We start from the raw sequence: 7,990 nt of genomic DNA on the forward strand, positions 1-7,990 counted from the left end.
GGAATGGCTTCTAAACCTGCTGAGAGGCAATGCCAAAAGTGTACACTGAAGAGCAGCCTGGTGGCTCTGGAGCCAGGCTTCGCTTCAGGGTCACCTGAGACCTTTAAAGATTACAGACCCTAGCAGGCACCAGCCCACCCTGCTGGAGCAGAATCTCTGGGGTGGAGCCTGGGCACAGGCACTGTTTTAAAGCTCCACAAGTGACGCTGAGCATAGCTAGAGCTGGGAGCCACGTAAGGCTTTTTTTCCTTTGGTACCAGGAATAGAACTCAGGACCTTGCGCTTGCGTCACTGAGCTATATCCCTGCCCGAGGCTTCTTTGTATGTGGCAGAAACACTGTTCTGAGAGTCTTGTTCCTCTTCCACAGGGGAGCACTGCAGGCAGGCAATCACTTAGACCATCGGAACTGGAAGGAGGGTGCCCGCCTCAGCAGGGCCAGCCCTGAAGCGCCCTCTCCTCCGTGCTTGTCCCCCTCTTACTCTCTGTCAGCTGCATGCCAAGGCCTAGGGCAGCCCTTCACCTCATAGCTCATATTCAAAACGTTAAAAATCTCAATTAACGAAGAGGTCCTTTGGTGTTTTACTCCACCGGAAAAATGTTACCCTTTTGTAGATTGCAAATTATTTTTGTAGACAGATGTCAGGACCTCTTTCAAATGCATTAACACTCCTTTCAAACAGCCTTTCTGAGGCCTGCTAATTTAGGGTCACGGGGTCTCTCCTCTCCTGTCGACAGTTCTTCCTTCCCGGGTGTATGGTTCTGTGTGAGAAAGGAAGCCTACAGTCTTGCTGGGTGAGGGATGGGGAGGGTGGCATTTCCCGTCTTTGATGGCTGCTTTTCTTGACCCTATTACAAGGCAGATCTACAAAGAGCAGAGTCTTGCTTTTAAGTACAGCCCAATGGAGGTCCCTTGTGGAAGATATCAGAGCTTCTGCATTCTGGGTGCCTAAGGGACCTTGTGGGTCCGAGCCACCCTCCCTGTCCCACCTTGACGCCCCAGGAGAGTGAAATAAACCTTCATGGTGTGAGCCCCCAAGGCTGAGAACTTTGTCTGTTACAGCAACCAGGATTGCCTTCATCGATACATTCCTGCCTGCAGGTTATGTCTTGCCACCCCAAACGCAGTTTGAGTGAAAGTTGAGGATGACATACAGTGTGTGGTTGGTGGGTGCTAGTCCGGTCTCTCAGCTCTAGTCTCATAAAGGGAAGGATCTCTCTTCTGAGACTTTCCCATTACAAAATCCCAGACAGTCCACATCTAGACCCCCTGCCAGGAAAGTGCACGACAGACACCACAGCTTTCCTTTCCTGCTGTGCATGAATGAATTCACTGCTAAAAACTACCTGTGCGCAAGAAATCTGATGAGGCTCCTGGTTCCGGGTTGTGATAGGCTGAATTGTGTTCCCTCAACATTCATGTTGAAGCCCTAACCCCTAGTACTACTGCAGACGGCTACGTTAGGTAGAGGCTCATAGACAGGAGGAAGGGAACAGACCCAAGGCGGGGTCAGAGCAAAGACGAGGCCAACCAGGCCAGGCTCAGCTGGTACAAAGTTGGGCCGAAGCTGGAGACAGAATGAGGAGCCTCCCGGAGATAAGGGCCAGGCCAGAGCTACTGCACCCAGCCCGGCTAGTCCCTAAAGCCTGAACAATGTAACAAACAGGTAGAAACAATGTAACACTCAGGCAGCTGACCCAAAGCTCTGATCCTCCCTCCTTCCCTTGCAGAAATCCCTTCCACCTTCTCTATGCTATGTACTCTTATCACATAGCTTGTTTTTCTGTTAGATCAATATTAGCTAAGTAACTATACTTCTAATCCTGTAGGTTGATTGTAGTTTGACCTCAGGTAACCTGTGATGTGATTTTACTGTGTATATATACATATATATATATATAAAACCTAGACGAAGAGGCTCAGCGGCAACCCAATTTCTGGACTCCTCCTGCCTCTCAGGAGCTTTCTGTTGATAAAACCTTCCTACCCTTTACCTCCTTTGTCCTAGAGTCCATTTCTGGCATTATGAGACTCAAACTCGGCACATCTAACAGAGCAGGAGTTACTTCCCTGGAACAGTAGCTCGGAATATGACTGTATTTTGATAAAAATAAAAGTCAAAATGACTGCAGAATGGGGGAAAAAAGCCTTAGAGTTTTACCAGCAGGAGGAAGAGCTCATCGCAGACATCCTGCTGGGGACTGAATCCACCAGGGGGAACAATTTTCTGTGTTCTAACAACGTCTTGTGAAGTTTGGGAAACACTGGAGTGACCAATTTTGTCTCTTGATCTGGATATTCCAGTATGCATGACCTACGTCCACCCTCACTCAAGACAGTTTGTAATCACTGCACTTGCCAAGAGCTCAAGCCCCCTTGCCTCGAGCTGGGCCCTGGGGTGGGCCCAGCTTCGCTTTATTTTAACCTCTTTTTTGATTTCTTGGTTTACCATTTCTGGAGAAAGGTTCTTGAAGGAGGTAACTGAGATAAAACAAAGTCCTAATCCACATGGCTAGTGTCCTTATTCAAGAGGAAATCAAGCTGCAAGTGGTGGTGCACACCTGTAATTCTAGCACATGGGAGGCTGAGGCAGGAGAACTACCATGAGCTTGAGGCCAGCTTAGACTACATAGTGAGTTCAAGGACAGCCTGAACTACGTAGCAAGATTCTGTCTCAAGAAAAAATTAATTAAAAAAAATAAATAAGAGATCAGGACATAGAAGTCCACAGAGGGAAGCGCCTGTGGACATGAAGACAGCCATCTACAAGCTACTTTCTGAGGGCCACCTGAGGGCCCTCAGAAAAAATTAACCCTGCCAACACCCCAAGCTCAGCTGCTGCTGCTTCCATTTTTTTTGTCTTGGTGAGACAGGGTCTCACTATGCAGTTCAGCCCAGCCTTGAGTAGTTTGTAGCCCCGGCTGGTCTCTAACTCACAACGATCCTCCTGCCTCAGCCTCCTAAGTGCTGGGATTACAGGTGTGCGCCACCACACCTGGTATCTAACCTCTAAACTTAGGAAATGAATATCTCTTGTTAGGCCATCCAGACTGTGGCACTATCAGGTTAAATAACCCTCAGTTATTGCAGGCTGATCAGGCCCGCAATCTCCCAAGTGAGTGGATGGCAAAGGCTTAAATAAAGGAGACAGTTGAAACGATTTCAGGGCTCCAGAAGGGTCTCACTCTCTCACAGCTTCAGTATTCTCTTAGTTTAGACCACGGCTTCTCTGGGCAACCCGTATTTATTTGGTTTTCAAACCAAGGAGGAGGATACCCAAGAAAACGCAGGAATCTAACAGGACCTTGGGAGAATTTTTAAGTAGTAAATTATGTCAATCAGGAGAACTACCTTATCTTTAGGTTGGTATTTATTGTAGGAGTGTGGAGCCTGCAGCGGCAGTGTCCTTGTAGTTAATTGGGGTTGGAGCCAGATGTCCTCAGCTGGGGCCTTATCTTGTCCTTTGAGGCGTCCCAGCTTCACAGGCCAAGACAGGCCTCAGGGTGACCAGGGACTCACAGAGGTTTACTTACTATGAGTCCACTGCCTATCTTTATTTGTTTTTTTTTCCAGTACCAGGAATCAAACTCATGATCTTGCGCTTGCCAGGCAGGCGCTTTTCCACTGAGCTAAATCCCCAGCCCCCACTGCCTATGTTTAGACAAGGTGCCTAAGCTTCAAATAGCTCACAAGTAAACACAGAAAGCCAGTTGGTTAATATTAAATCCAGCTCAGAGCCACTCTGTAGTGGTCTCCAAAGCGGCACTTCGCTATAGCAGCCATGGCAAACCGAGACAGTCCTGAGGGGTCATCAGGACACCCTGAGGTGGTGTCATGGGTCATTTGTATTAACGTGAATTACTATCAGAATTACCTCCTCTGGCTCCCAGTCTGAGTTGCATGCGTTTCTGACACGTTGCCTTCTTCGGCTATCATTTCGGAGTCTGCCCTGTTCTCTGTTTATGGGATGGGAAGGAAAAAGGATGTGAAAGGAGGACATTCCGAGGTGAGGTGGGCAGTGCTGTTCCATTTCTTCTGTGTCCAGATAAGATGGGAATCCTCCTGCAAGGTGCACACGTCACTGTCACGCAGGGATGGACACTCTGGAAATGGCAGTGAGCTCGGCTGAGGAGCCCGCGGCCAGCTGTGCCGCCTTGGTGTGAGTGGGCTGCCTTTCCGAGCATCTCCAGGTTCCGCCGTTGCTATGGCAGATCCCACAGTGGTGTCCTTGGAGGGAGCATGCTCAGTGTGACTGGAGTGGGGGCGGGGTGGGCAGCAGGACTCCTCTCCCTGGAAGGTATTGGCACAATTGAGAGACTGATTACTCATGGGAAAGACATTCAACAACAGCTCCTCAGATGTCCCTCAGCTCAGCTGAAATTTGGCCCAGTTCAAGTTGACCACAGCTGCGGAGGATGTCAAGATGTCCCATTTAGTGACTGGAGAAAGGAGATGGAATTGGGTATTTCATTTACAAAGACCCTGTCGTCTAGGTAGTTCTTTTGCTAACATTGTCCCTAAATCTTACCTGAACATGGTGGTACCTATAATCCCTGAACTCTGGGAGGCTGAGGCAGGAGGATGGCATATTCAAGCCTAGCCTGGGTAATCTAGTGACTTGGTGAGACCCTGTCTCAAAATAAAAAATTATAAAAGGGCTGAGGATATAGCTCAGGGTGAAGGCCTTCAATCCCTAGTACCACACAAAACAGCAACAAAATTAGCCCCTCAATCACAGAACACACAGAGAGAGATGGAGGAAATGGGGTAGAGAGCTAATCTAGGGTGAAGATCTCTGATGGCTCCGAAAGGGGCTAAATCGGGTTAAGAATGAATACCTGAACCTTGCACTTCTGTTCCATCCCCCAACCTCTTGGTTTGTTTGTTTTCGAGACAGAGTCTCACTATGTAGTCCAGGCTGGCCTTGAACTCACTTTATAGCCCAGATTGGCCTCCAACTTGCAGCAATCCTCCTGTCTCAGCCTCCCCAGTGCTGGGATCACAGGCACGTATCACCACACCGGGCTCTTCATTTTAAATGAGTATGTGCATTTTCCCTCTGGATTTATTCAGGGAATTCCTCATTTCCTTTTCTGTCTTGCCCAGGGAAAGCCATTTCTATCAAAGTTAAGCTCCCTCTTGGGCTGAGGAATCTACCTAAGTTTGATTCTTTTTTCTTGCTCCGACAGACGTACCGTAAGAAATAAGGGAAGAGAGAAAGAAAACTTGTAGCAAGGACGCGCTTTATTTAAGATAAAGACCTGAAAGGGGCCATTGGCTCTGAAATACCAAAAGGAGCTTTTCTACAGGGTAAGGATTTCTAGGTGTTCAAGGCAATGTGGAAGTTAAGGGCCTGCTGTTCTTAGGATGGGCTTTGAGTCTGCGGTTCCTGGGCCGTCTTGCGTTGCAAAAGGCTTCCTATTCCAGAGGCTGATCACCCCTTGACCTGGAATGTTTTGTACAGTAAACACACTTGATGGACTTCATAACTATGGGGCACAGAAGAATGTGGGCAAGGGCTGCAACTTTAGAAAATGTCCACTGGCTTCTCCCGTTAGCCACTATTGTCCCCAACGTGAAACCTGCAAAGCACACTTGTCGATACAGTGTTGATCCTTTGGGGTCAGGGGGTTACGCTGGGTCCTCTACTTTATGCAGTGGTGGATGGGAGGAAGCATCATAGCAGGTTGGGTCTCAGTTTAGAAAACCTTCGAAGGTTCATCTGCGGGATATTCTTGCAGCCCAGGTACGCAGAGTGGAAACATTAGAGGGTGTTTTCTGTACCTCGCATTTATTGAGTACAGCGTCAGGCTGATACAGGGGAAATCATACGGCTCCCAACCTGCACATGTCAGACACGCTGAGCGTGAGTTTCCCCGAAATCGAAGAATGAATTTTCAGGAACAAGGGAGGTTAAGAGCAGGAAACATTTCTTGAGAGAGGCAGCTCCTGAGAGACAGGAGGGGACCTGAAAGTAGGTTGCTGCAGACCCCACTTCGCAGAGGAAGTTTTATAGAGCAAAATCACAAGGTGGGTCAAAACTATGATGAACCAACAAGATTACAAGTACAGCCACTTAGGTAATACTGATCCAATGGGGAAGCAGTGAACATGGAGACAAGAACCTTTTAAGGGAGGTCCTGGTCACCCACCTGGGTAGCTGATGTCTATCTAGACTTTATTGGGCCAGGTGATACTAATTATAGTATAATCTTTAGTTTACTGCTTATCCCTTGGGGAGACACGTAGGCCTGGTCATTTTGTCTTTATCCTGAGGCCTGGCCTTGGACAGATGCGCCTCCAGCCAAGTTGGGATGTGTTCTCACCTTCTGCACTGACTCTCCCGAGGGTGCAGTCCTGTCTGATTGCCTACAATATTTCCCCCTAACTTAGCTGTCGAAAATAAAGTGATATGCTAAAGTCCTCTCCACATATTATCTTCTTTCATCTTTCCAACAACCTTTAAGGTTGTTTCCTTAAATATCTTTTTTCCCTCTGTAGTACTGGCAACTAACTGTACCCAGGGCCTTCATAGACAACTACATTCCCAGATCTTTTTTATTTTTCATATTGAGACAGTGTCTCACTTCGTTGCTAAGTTACCCAGGCTGGGCTTGAACTTGCTAGCCTCCCACTTCAGCTTCCCAGAATGCTAGGATTACAGGCTGGTTTAAATATCTCTATTTTGAGCCAGGAGTGGTGGTGCACGCCTGTAATCCCAGCACTTGGGAGGCTGAGGCAGGAGGATCGTTGCGAGTTCGGGACCAGCCTGGGCTACAAAGTGAGCTCAAGGCCAGCCTGAACTGCATAGCGAGACCCTGTCTCAAAATGACAAAAAAAATTTACATATATATATAGAGAGAGAGAGAGAGAGAGAGAGAGAGAGAGGGAGGGAGGGAGGGAGGGAGGGAGGGAGGGAGGGAGAGAGGGAGAGAGGGAGAGAGAGAGGGAGGGAGGGAAGGAAAGAAAAGAGGGAGGGAGGGAGAGAGGGAGAGAGGGAGAGAGGGAGAGAGGGAGAGATGAGGAAGCTGAGGCTCAGAGGATTTGGTAGTGAGCTCAAGGTCGCACAACTGTCAAGCAGTGGATCCAGGACAATCCCGCGAGAGCCTAACTCAGAGCCCCAGCCTGCGCCTGAGACCCCACATAAGCCCAGTGCAAAGTCTTGGTGGAACCCCAGGATCAGCTTCTTCAGCTTCTGTGTATAAGCAAAGTAACTATCAGGTCCAGGGTTTTCCTCCTCTTTAACATAAATTTAGATACTTTGCTCTTTAAGTCAAGCAAATGGACTCACTACTTTCCTTGACCTGCTCCTGAAAAATAAAAACTTTTTCCATCTAATATCCAGCCTGCAAGACAGAAAGACAGAAACACACACACACATACACTTCATTGCTTTTTAAAGATCCAGTGGGAAGACTTGCTCTCCCCAACGCTTGTGCTAGGGAATGGGGAATCTTCTCAGCTCCAGAGAGTATTTCCTCCTCTCTCCAGGGCCGACACATCCCGCGGCAGCAAACTGGGTCTCTAGGGAGGCCCATTCATTCCTGTGCCGCTGGTGTGCGCCCCACATCAGAAATGGTAAGTAGCTGGGAATAGCGCACTGGCATCCCAAGAACCAACCCTAACAACTCGGATCCAAAGCAGACCCCCGCCCCAGACTGCTCTGAACGATTTCGCCTTTGAAAATGTTTTCACGGTCATCTATCTTTTCACGCGGGTGAACGAGATCAGCAAAAATGGGGCCGGGGTGGGCGTCAGCACTCCCGGCGCTACGGGGAGGCCGACGGCCGCGCGGGGGGATTCTCGCAAGCGAGGGGCGCCGCGGCGGTGGCGGCTGCAATTCAGATCTTCACCCCGGCCTGGCAAGGCGGGGTGGGCGCAGGTGAGGACCGCGCGGGCCCGGGCCCAGGTGGGGCGGAGTTACGAGGCCGGCGTGCGCTGCGGAGGGTGGGCTTCGCGGACAAGCGCGGGGAGGGGAGGGCGGCTGCGCG

The sequence above is a fragment of the Chinchilla lanigera genome, unplaced genomic scaffold, assembly GCF_000276665.1.
Source record: "Chinchilla lanigera isolate Chin_1 unplaced genomic scaffold, ChiLan1.0 scaffold00065, whole genome shotgun sequence".
NCBI classification, from domain to species: Eukaryota; Metazoa; Chordata; class Mammalia; order Rodentia; family Chinchillidae; genus Chinchilla; species Chinchilla lanigera.